The sequence below is a fragment of the Mus caroli genome, unplaced genomic scaffold (genome assembly GCF_978045245.1).
Source record: "Mus caroli unplaced genomic scaffold, Mus_caroli_1 scaffold_12, whole genome shotgun sequence".
Taxonomy (NCBI): domain Eukaryota; kingdom Metazoa; phylum Chordata; class Mammalia; order Rodentia; family Muridae; genus Mus; species Mus caroli.
Genome location: NW_028227267.1, coordinates 17,509,832 through 17,521,893, shown reverse-complemented (window position 1 = coordinate 17,521,893; position 12,062 = coordinate 17,509,832). Strand labels below are relative to the sequence as shown.

The 12,062-nt window shown below is 46.0% G+C and overlaps 1 pseudogene across 1 annotated transcript; it reads right to left on the bottom strand.

The window, feature by feature from the left end:
• Positions 1-2,904: 2,904 nt before the first annotated feature.
• LOC110309836 (uncharacterized) lies at positions 2,905-11,828 on the bottom strand (annotated as a pseudogene). The gene is made up of 7 exons (XR_015044719.1): positions 11,660-11,828; positions 9,137-9,280; positions 8,349-8,532; positions 7,185-7,300; positions 5,362-5,545; positions 4,203-4,318; positions 2,905-3,084 (listed from the first exon to the last, which is right to left on the bottom strand). The product of XR_015044719.1 is annotated as an uncharacterized LOC110309836 (transcript).
• Positions 11,829-12,062: the final 234 nt, after the last annotated feature.

Sequence of the window (12,062 nt, the reverse complement as noted above, 5' to 3'; positions counted from 1 at the left end):
AAAAAAAAAAAAGAAAAGGTTTATTTAAGTTCTGATGATCTAAAAAGATGTTTAAGAATCTAAGATGGTGTTTTAAGATATATAAATGCAAGTTATACGGGTATAAAAATAATTTAAGATATATACAAAAAAAAAAAAAAGAAAGAGGGACCAGATTCCTGCTTCTTACATCACTGTCCAGACAGGAAGGACAACAAGAGTAATCCATGTGGTAAGGAGACAGAAAGAGAACACGCCCAAAGATGCCCCTGTGGGAGGGAGCTGTGGCCATGGGCATTTCTTCTTGGCCCTGGGCCAACCCCACTGAACTCATCCAGCACAAAGGGCACATTGTCTCACCAGCAAGGCTTCCAGGACAGTGGCTTTCATTGCTCTCCTGTTCTGCATGGTCCCACAAACCCCAAGAGCTCCCAGAAAGGGGAAATATTTCTTAGTATTCTAAGAAGTGATAGAAGAATTTGTCCAAGTCCTCTACCTGCCCCTCTCACTATTGATTTTCTATTGTCAGAGTAATTTACTCCTCTAAAAGTCTACTGTTGCCTGCCTGGGTAAATGCCTACTTGTTCAGGTCCCTTCTACTTTGAAACTGGTTGCTTCTTGAATATGTATTTCAGGTACTAAGATGGACACAGACACACACTCAGTATGGCAGTAACTTGGTAGTGTGTCCAGAATCAAGACTCACCTAGATTCATCATGTCTAAAGATAGCCCTTTCTCTGTCAGGCACAGGATGTAACAACCAAGTATCTACGGCAGAGACTAACAAAAGCTTCTACCCTGCTTCTCTGGATATTGGAATTGTAAAAATCTCTGGTTTGCCAGCAACTGTCTGGAGACCCACAGGATTATGTCCTCTACATTTTAATACTCTGGCTCACCTCCACTCTCGGAAAGTCGGTCCTAGTCAATAAACCATAAAGCCACCACCTGGAAGAAACCCTTCCTCACACACTCTGAGACCTCCCATGGCAGGGCGGCAGCTGCCACTGTCCCTTGTGTTCCAGGCTTGCTTTCCACAGAAATGTGTGGCCACTGATGCAGACTCTGTGCACCGTGGCTGCTCTCCAGCTTCCCCCCAACAATGCTTAGATGAAGGTACTTTTGTTTCAAGAAGGATTCGTTGAACTAACCAGTACCCCAGAGCTCTTGACTCTAGCTGCATATGTATCAAAAGATGGCCTAGTTGGCCATCACTGGAAAGAGAGGCCCATTGGACACACAAACTTTATATGCCCCAGTACAGGGGAACCCCAGGGCCAAAGAATGGGAATGGGTGGGTAGGGAAGTAGTGGGGGGAGGGTATGGGGGACTTTTGGGATAGCATTGGAAATGTAATTGAGGAAAATACGTAATAAAAATATTAAAAATTAACCAAAAAAGGGGAGGATTCATTATCCTACCCTATCATCAAGGAGTATAATCTCATCTCTTCACCAGATGTGCCTAAACTACATTTCATCCCAGATGAAAACTGAGAGATCTGCTCCAAAATTAAAAATAATTGATGCTCAACTCATAGAAAGCAGTGGCAACATCAGATGTCTGCATAAATGTCTGGCAGTCTAAGAATCCTAGCATATCTACCCCATGGACCTGGCTGGACACATCTCCAGACACCTCTTCAGTTGGTTGGAGGTGACCAACCCAACTAAAACTACATGTGCTCATCATCTCTAACAGGGTATCTGACTCCCTCTTCTGGCCACTGAGGGAACTGCATGCAGAGGGACCACTGACAAGTCAGCCAATTCACCAAAAATATATAAAAATAATGTTTTTCCCTTCTTGCTCCAGCCCCACTCATTCCAGCTCTGCTTGCCCCAGCCCAAAGATTGACTGATTGATTGATTATATGGAAGTACACTGTAGCTGTCTTCAGACACACCAGAAGAGGGCATCAGATTCCATTATAAATGGTTGAGAGTCACCATGTGGTTGCTGGGATATGAACTCAGGGCCTCTGGAAGAACAATCAGTGCTCTTAACCACTGAGCCATCTCTCCAGTCCCAAATAAAATTTGTTTTTGCTTTTTTTTTTTTTTTTTAAGAAAGCACACAAATGTATGGGTAAGGTCAACAACATCTGTAAAAAGCTACTTCACAACATGACTTGGAAGGTGATTATATCTGTTGTGTCGTTATCACTGATGCTGATTTCAAGAAAAACTGAGGCTCGTGGCTCTGTATTTCCGGATTTCTTTTATACTCCCTTTGAATGTTCAGATTTCTTGAGAACTGTAGAGCAACAAGAGTGTATTTATCAATAATCTCTTCCACAGGGTTAATAATGAACGTGTGTTATAGAGTATTATCTTTTATGGGCAGCAAAATACATGACAGCAGGGATATAGTATGGTAGTGATTATGTCATAAAGTGTGACTCTATGAAGTAAAGCATACCCACGTACAAGACGACATCTGCCTGCATGGCCAGGCTGGTTGGGAATTCACTATGTAGCCCACACTACCTGGAACTTACAAAGATCCATTTCTGCCTTTAAGTTCTAGGGTTACAGCAGTGAGACAGCACACTTGACTATAGATGACTGACAGTCTCCAGAGTGAAGAGTTAGAGAAGTTTATTATTCATAAAACATTCTTTAATGGGCATTAAAAACAGAAGTCGGTATAAACAGTGAATGATGCTAGCAATTTTTGAAAATTGATAATAAGAACAGATCAATAAGAAAACCAAAACCAAAACATCTAAGGGCAAAACCCCAAACAGAAAACCAAACACAAAATTATGCTAAGCACCATTCTCTCACTACAGATTTAGCATCACAAACCTACAGCCTATCCCTGGTCTTGGACAGGGTAGTCACCTCAGTCCTCTCAAGGGGAGTTGTTAGAAAATCAAAGGGAAGCAGACCCAGAAGAAGACTGGTGGCTCATGGGCTCCATAAAATTAGGGCCCATTCACATTGAGGAAATATTCTATGTTAAAGCAAACCCACCCGAGGGATTCTGTGGTTTCTGGGGATGGGGCTCAGCAGGGGGCTCCTGATGCAGCAGGTCTTTCTGCAGGATACTCTCTTCCTGGGCTATGGCCAGTTCCATCTCATGCTTCAATTTATCAAACCTGGGAGAGGAAGGAAATTAAGCCACTGGCTTGATAGAGACCTGCCATGTTAGCTGTCAGGCTGCTACCTCCCACCACCTCAACTGTACTGGTCACTCAACATGGATCATTAACCTGAAGCCATTGTTTATACCCCAACGAATAACACTGACACAGTAGCTTGGAGTATTCTTGACCTTACACACAGGTCAGAATCTGATCGAGGTACTGTATGTTCTCAGTTCTACTAGAAACTAAAGGACTTTCTCTTGCACTCCAGGGCATCACTTTGTAAAGATAGCCTACCATCCTCAACAGCATATGAGTGACGATACAAGTTATTTATGGCGAGTTAGTGATGGATCACAGCATTATACAGAAGGACATACTACAGTCTTGCGGCCTTGGCACCTGAGCAAGGTCATGACGAGAGCTCAGTCATGCACTCAGAAGGTACCAGGCACCCAAGCAACATGCACGCTTGAGCCTGTGAGGCAGGAGCAGTGTTTATTTCTCCAGTGGTGTCTTTGAGAACTATGGCCCAGCACAGGCCCCGGAACCAAAGCTGACGTTTCTCAGGACAAGAGCTGGGAAACTGCATCCCGGCTCTGTATGGGAGTCTGTGGTAGAACATGTCCATGAAGGATCTGAACAACCCAACAGCAGAGGCATCTGCGTGGGTTCATCCTAGAAACTGCTTAACCTATTGTCTCCAGAGAAATCTTATCACAGAAATGGTTAATCACGGGAGAAAGCAGTGTTGAAGGAGTGGAAGCTGTTCTCTACAGGAGATGTTCCTAACTAAAATGTAATTTCAGCCAGGGATAGAGATGTACACCTTGAGATTTCATGACTTGGGGAGGTGAAGCAGGCAGATCTATGTGAGTTCAAGAACAGCCTGATCAGAACATCCTACAGATCACAGAAGGCAGTCACAATGGCTTGCACACAGAGACTGTCAATCATCTGGCATCCTGGACAGAAGTTCTTACTGACTACAACACCAAAACACATTGAGTTACACTTTTCCTGGCAGTGGTTCTTAGTCTTGCTAATGATCAGAAGCCCATATAAGAGAGAGATCCCAGGTACAGAGGACCCAGGTGGCTCTACCCTCTCCTTCCAGCCTAGGATCCTACCTCATTTGCAGGACCTCAAAGTGGTACTTCAGCTTTTCTGCTAACTCCCTTTGCTTGATGGCCATATTCTTCTTCTTCAGCACGTACTGCAGCTTTTCCTCCATCCTTTCCATGTGCTGTTCATTAGAAGATAGTGTTATACACGGGCATGCATAAACTTTCATATAAGAGCACACACACACACAGATTACCCCAAGAGATCCTGGTCACCCAGGCAAGCCAGAAGCTTCCCCGGCAAGCTTCAGGAGAAGTAATAATTTCTCTGTTTCAAGGAAAGAATGAGAAGAAAATGGTCCAATGTTCTCCTCTAGCCAGCCTACTCATCCAAGGAGCATTACACACACACACACACACACACACACGAGAGAGAGAGAGAGAGAGAGAGAGAGAGAGAGAGAGAGAGAGAGAGAGAGAGAGAGAGAGAGAGAGAGAGACTTTCAGAGGAGGTTCAGAACTCTGCTGTCCAGCACGTGGGGGCGTGTTGTGCTTGACCAGACTATATTGAAGTAAAGAGAACCTTTCTCCCTTGATTTCCCAAGCAGCCCAAAGCCCCTGAAATGTTTTTCCCACATCCTTGGTCATGTAGCCAGGTCCAGACTGGAAGCTCCAGGAAGGGAAAACTGTCCTGTAACGCTCACAAAGAAGAGAGCTGAAAGGATGCTCCTCAGGCTTCTGTCAGTATGAACTAAGAATTGAGCAAATAGAAGACACAATGAGAAGCATTCATTTGACATTAGCACTAGGCTCTTCATGAACGCTGCTTCCAATTTGTGCTGTCCCATGACCCATGCCATAGAGATGAGTCACAGGACGCAGAACCCAGTCAAAGCTCTGTGTATAGCACCCTGTCAATCATGAGGACATGTACATGTGGACATGCTATTCACTCATGTCCCTACATGGACTTCAGTTTCAAGCAGGGCAGCAGGGATTGCTTGCCTATAATTTATTTTCTCACAAGACACTAACAAAGAATACTTGTGCATAGACAGAGAAAAAAACAATCACATTACCTGTGGTGGGTGGCTGGTTGGAAGTGTGGATTACAAAGGTGATAGGTGGATTATAAAAGGGATTATAAAGCAGAGGTGGATGGATAAACAAAAAGGTAGTCCAACGGGCAAATGGGGCTACACATTACCCTAAGTAATGTCCCTACCTTTTGGTGCTGGGTCTGGAGGTCACTGTCCTCCTCCTGTTGCTTCTTATCGATTGGTTTCAGGTCCTCCACGTGATGCTGTAGTAGGGCACAATCCTCCTGCATTTCCTTGTTTTCCTGACTCAGCATTTCCACCTTCTTCTTCAACTGACTCAGCTCTGTCAGGAAGCGGCTGTGCAGGTGGCTGGAAACAACATCTGCATAGTGCATCCCCGCTAACCTCCTCCTGTCACCCCTGCTTCAAGGCTGCATGAACCCCAACAGGACCCAGATTCCCATGAAGACCTAGGAAAGAGTCCAATACCGCCATAACAGCTGTGCTCAGACAACCCAGGACAACAAGAACAGCCAATTCAGGAAAGTATAAAGAGATTCTAAAGTCTCCAACACCAAGAGGGATCCATGTCCTTCAAAAAGAATCTCCACCTTTCCTTACTGCTCAAGGTAATAGGGAAACATCAAACTAAATAAGCTCACCATAGGACAGGGCACACAGGAGGGGAACATCTATGCAAGTGTTCTATAACAATGACCTCTGTAAAACTCTGCCTGTGCCCCAGAGGCCCAGGGCACATGAAATCATTGTTTGTATCACCAATGAATAAGAACCACACAATAGCTGGGACTAGACATTTTCTCTGTGCACTATATGTTCAACATCCTACTAAAAAGAATAGGAATTTTTCCTGCAGCAAACAGGCATCATTTTGTAAAAGCAACCTACCATAGTCAACAGCATATGTGTGATTAACAAGTTATTCAGGAACAGGTTTTTTATGCACCACATCCTTTTAGAGAGACATAGATTACAGTCTGGAACCTGAACAAGATCAGGAGGCTAACTCAGTCCTGCTGCTCAGGTGGGATGTATCTTGCACCCAAGCGACATGCTAGAGTATGATAGAGCACACCTCTTTCAGAGGGCAGTCACGATAGATCCCTTTTTGTGAGGAATCCATAGCCTCAGTAATAGTGTCAGGCCTTGGGACCTCCCCTTGAACTGGATCCCACTTTGGGCCTGTCACTGGACCTTCTTTTTCTCAGGCTCCTCTCCATTTCCATCCCTGTAATTCTTTCAGACAGGAACAATTATGGGTCAGAGTTGTGACTGTGGGATGGGAACTCCATCCCTCACTTGATGTCTTGTCTTCCTCCTGGAGGTGGGTTCTATAAGTTCCTTCTCCCTACTGGCATTTTATCTAAGGTCCCTCCCTTTGAGTTCTAGGAGTCTCCCACCTCCCAGATCTCTGGTGTAATGGGGGGGGGGGAATTCCCCCAACGTCCTATTTCCTGAGGTTGCCTATTTATATTCTTTCTGCTAGCCTTCAGGGCTTCAGTCCTTTTCCCCACCCATTACCAGATCAGATTTCACACACACACACACACACACACACACACACACACACACTCTAGCCCCCCACCCCTACCCCATCCACTTTCCCTCCCAGGTCCTTCCCTCCCTCCCCACTTGTGATTGCTTTCTTCTCTCTCCCAAGTGGGAATACAGCCAAGCATGGAGGTGCCCATGTTGAGATCCTATCAAACGGGAGGCAGAAGCAAGAATATCTCTGTGAGTACAAACACAGCCTAACACAAACACACAAGAGAGCAGAGAAGGCAGTCACAACTCAGTCATACGGTGGATCAAACATATGGTTGGTTTACTAAACAGAAAGTCATCTTGACATCACAATTAATTGAGCTGGTTTTTTCCTGACAGTGCCTCTAAGATTTGCTGATGAGCAGGATCCCATAAAACACAGAGATCCAAGGTGCAGTGTGCCCAGGAAGATCAACACTATCTTCCTAGTCTGAGCTCCTACCTCTTCCGGAGGACGTCAAAGTAATACTGCTGTTTTTCTGCTAAATTCTTCTCTTGGATGCCCAGCTCCTTCTGCTTGTGACTGTCCTGCAGCAATTCCTCCATTCTTTCTGGATCCTGTTCATTAGAAGATGGTGTTCTTAGTGGAGGATAGTTCACTTGCATGCAGAGATGTTCATACGATACCAACCACCTACACAGGATCCCAAGAGCTTGCAGGTAAGCCAGATAAGCCAGAAGCTTCTACAATATGCTTCTGGGGAGGTAAGAAATCGTGGTTCAAGATAAGGATTTAAAAGGAAAAAAGCAATGGTCTCCTCTAGCCAATGCATACAGGCACGCTGCAACACACCGTCCCCTGGCTTAGTGCTAAACGACCTTGAGAGTTTGGACAAAACACACCAGCTCTTTCTGGAGAGGGTCGAAACTCTGCCATGCATCTCTTGGAAACAAACTGCTTTGGAAAGCATGCTCTGCTTTGCCAGATTATGTTGAGATCATTATAGAACACTTTGTTCTGAGCTCCCACATCTCCCAGCCCTTCAAATGACTTTCCACATCCCTGGTCCTGTAGCTACCTCCAGACTGTAAACCCAAGGAAGGGAGATGTCTGCAGCAACACACAGAGAAAGCAGGCTGACAAGCTGCTCCTCAGACTCCTGTAGGTGTGAACCAAACAACTGGGTAACCAGAAGAAACCTCACTGAGATGCAGAAAAAAAGGAGACAGTCACATGCCACCCAAATGGATAACAATGAGAAGCAGTCATTTGACACTTGCACTATATTCTTCTCCCACCTGTGATGTCCCAAACCTCCTGCCATATAGATGAGTCACAGGACCCAGACTCCACTTAAAGCTATGGACCCCACCTATCATGAGGACATATGTGGGTGTGATATGATATTTGCCTCTCTCCCTCACTGGACTGCAGTTTCAACTAAAGCAGCAGGGTATGCTGCCTATAATCCAGTTTCTCAAAAGAGACTAACGTCCCAGAATAGACATAGACAGAGAAATCAGCAATGAGTACATGAGGTAGGTGGCTGGTTGAGAGTATGGATTAGAAAGAGGATAGGTGGAAGAACAGCTGGGTCAGTGAACAGACAGGAAGTCAATGGGAAATGGTGAACAGCAGCAGCCTGACCCAGCTGCCTGTCCCTACCTGCTGCTGCTGGGTCTGGGGGTCACTGGTGTCCTTCGGTTGATTCTTATAGATCATTTTCAATTCCCCCAAGTTCTGCTGTAGTGTGGCACATCGCCCCCAAATTCTCCTATTTTCCTGCTTCAGCATATTCACTTTGTTCTTCAGCTGAGCCTGGGCCATCAGCAGCTGGCTGTGCAGGTTGCTGGAAAGAGACTCTGCATGGTAAGGACCCGTACCCTCCTCTGGCCATTGCTACTTCCAGATCCCATTAACCTCCCCAGATTCCAGGTTCCCATGAAGACTACAAAAGGGTCCAGTACATCCATGAGCACTCGGAACATTCAAAATAAAGAATAAATGAATTCTGAAGTCCACAACACCAATAGGGAACCATGTCCCTTGAAGAGCAAGAGCCACTTGTAAACTGTCCAAAGTGACATGAAAACATCAAAATGCAGTGGGCACATAGCCTCAAAGGAGAACCAAAGGAGGTATTCTAAATACTGTTCCATGAAAATTAGCTCTGTAAAAACCCAGCCTGAGACCCCAGAAGACTAGGTTTTACTGACACCATCTCACAGTGTGAATCACTTTTCTGTCTAAAGGCTCCTGAGCCTGGCAAGACAATGCTGGGAGGAATGACAATCTCTTTTACATTTAGAGAAACCGAGTACAAAAGGCCCAAGCCATGCTGATGGCTAAGAGGCAAAGGGGATAGAACCAGAGCTGGGAAGTCTTCAATCCAGGAACAAAGACAGACAGAAATGGCCATTCCACCCTGTCAGGGGTGCCTGACAGGCACTTACTGATAGAAGCCAGTCTCCTCCTCAAGCATCTTGAAGTTCTTGGAGGCCTCGGTGCTTTTCCTGTTCAAGGTCTGCAGCTGTGACATGGCATGCTTATGTTGCAAATGCAATTTCTCATAAAATGTAGTTGGCCTGTGGTAGGGGCTGGCCCCAGGAGTATAGAATGCCATGAACACAGACCTGTAGAATCACTCAAGCTGTACCCAGGACTGCCCCAACCCAGGGGATGCCACATTCTACACCTATTTAGTGGGACATCTAGGTGCTCTGTAACCTTGTTATCCTCACCCCTGGCCATCAGAGCCTAGGTTTCCAGGTGGAGGCCTGAAGTGTCAGTATCACATTATAACCTCAGGAGCCTATGACATAGGTCTTGAGCCACCAGAAATTTGTGATTTCATTTCTCCTGTTTTCAAAACAGAGTTTTCAGATCCTGGGTAACTATTATTGAAGAGGTAGACATTGCACATAATTCTGGGTTGAGGCCCCAGCATCAGGAGAGCTTTACAAACTACTGGAGGTATTCAAATGTGCAATAAATGTGACCACATAGACCAAGAGCTGTGCTGTTTAAAGTGGAGCTCCCAGACCTAAGCACTGTCATTGCCATGAAACTGAGACAGACACATCTTCAGGCCAAGAGGCAGATTTCTGCACTCCAAAGTCTAGAGACACGCAAACATGCAACCATATAGATGGGCTTGTGGGACACATGCATGAGCATACACACTGCAGAGAAAAGGAGACAGAGTCAGAAACAAAGACATTAGAGAGACAGAGACAAGGAAGAGAGCAAAATGGGATGCTGAAGAAATGATGGAGCAGGATCATCTCAGAGTAGAAGGCACAAGGATTAGTAGGAAGAGTGATGACCCCAGGCCTTGTAGTCAGGCACTCAGAGAGAAAACCTAGGGCCAGGCCCTTCCAGGTCCTACCAGGAGTCCTTTCAACTCTCAGTCTCCTGCCAGGCAACTAGAAGACCCACCACAAACTCACAACAGCTAGACTTTCACACAACCTACCACATGCCGAGGCCTTTCTGAACACATGCTAGGAACTCACTCTCCACTGCCTCAATCTCTGATTTCTGTAACTCAGACTACAGGCTTGGTTTTCATTAGAGAAAGCAGAAGAGCCCATTTCCCATCTCACTCCTACCCAAGGCTTCAAAAGTTCTGCCTCTCCTCTGGGAAGCATTTAGGGACATGAGGTGTCATGTCAATGAGCACAGGTCTCTTCAAACCAAGATTATAAGAGGATGAGGGTGACATTGAAGACCCAAGACTAACACCGTGCAGTTTGAAACAATGAATACCTTTTGTCCAAGGACCCTTCAGTCATGAGGATCAGGCGATCTCGCTGCTCGTTTCTCTCACTCATCATCATAAGCCGAAGCTGTGTGGTCAGCCTCTTTGTTTCCTTCTTCACCTGCTTGGTGAGGATGGGTGTAGGGGCTGATGGCTGTCTGCCAGCCTCTGTAGGTAGAAGACTACACATGAATTTGCATAGTGATAAAGCATAGAGGACGGACAGACCACACTGAGGCGCAAACAGAAAGAGAGCACGCCTGCAACCCAGTGACACCCCCAAAGATTTTGGCCCAGGCTTGAGATGCCTCCTGTGTGGATCTCAGCTCTCCCATCACTCCGTTGAGAGGGGAAATATCAAAGCATCCAGGTGTTTCCTCTGCCTCCCTACAAATGCTCATGATCACCACACAGATGGCCTCTCCATGCTTATTAACAAAAGCACATGGGGCAGTTTGGCTTCAGAGGCCTCAAGTCTGTGATTTCAGAAGCCAGGAGAAAAAGAGTACATTCCACATGCACTCAGATGCTGAGGAGATGCTCAGATCTCCTGTGATGTCACCCTAGGTCCATGACTGTGGATTACAAAGTCACGCAGGGGCAGAACATGGTCAGCCGACTGAGCAGTTCACCCACTGGAAGATCGCAACACCCCTGAACTGGCACTAGGATCTACTCTCTGTCTGAGTCCACTGCCTCTGACAGTTGTTTGCCTATACTAGAGAAATGCCCACCACCCACAAGAGCTGACTCGGAAACCTAAGAAGACACTCTCAATGAGAGAGAGCTTGTCAGAAGCGTCTGATAACGTAAGGTCACATAGCCAGAAGCACATTCCTCTCCCTGCTACTATGATCAGGAAGCCACTGCACCTAAATGAAGCCATTGGAGTAAAGTTCAGTGATGTTAGGCCTAAAACTGGGAAACAGTCAGTACCTGACCCTGGTGGTCTCCTTTTGTTGCCAGATTATACTACCAATCCCCTGTAAGAGTAAAACAAAGCTCTGAGCTCACAATAGAACACATTTGGTCTTGCCAGATCCCAGCTTTGTGCTGGACAAACTAATGCTTTGAAATTCTTGGATTTCAGGAGTTACGATAAGCTACAGAAGGCCATTTGCTTCCTGGAGGCTCCAATTCCAGTGCCCCATTACTGGAAGACCCAGCTTAAGCCCACTTCTGCCAGGAAGTTGGGCACTCCCTTCCCAGGATGCACTGGGTCTTCCCAGAACCACTTCTTCCTTGCTGGATTACACTGAGATGGAGGTCCAGCTTCCCTCTACCTTACTCTGCTCCTCAGCATTGAAAACATGATTTGAGGTGAACTCTGAAGTACTGATGGAATGCTCTAAGAGCAGTTGGTGTTGCCACAACACTGGTGACATCACAGGGGATGCCAGGAGCTCTCCAGGATACAATAGAATGTCCAGAGAATGGACTGCTGGTGTCATTTGGAACAGCCTTTGCCTCCCTGATAACGTTCTCCCTGTACTCACCAGAAACTGAAGCGTCCTTCCCAGAAGACTCTCCTGGATCTTAGCCAATGAGTAACTCCTCCTTTCAAAGCCAGAGATTTGCTCTAGGCTTGATTGGAAACACCTTAGCTCTTCCAAAGTGGG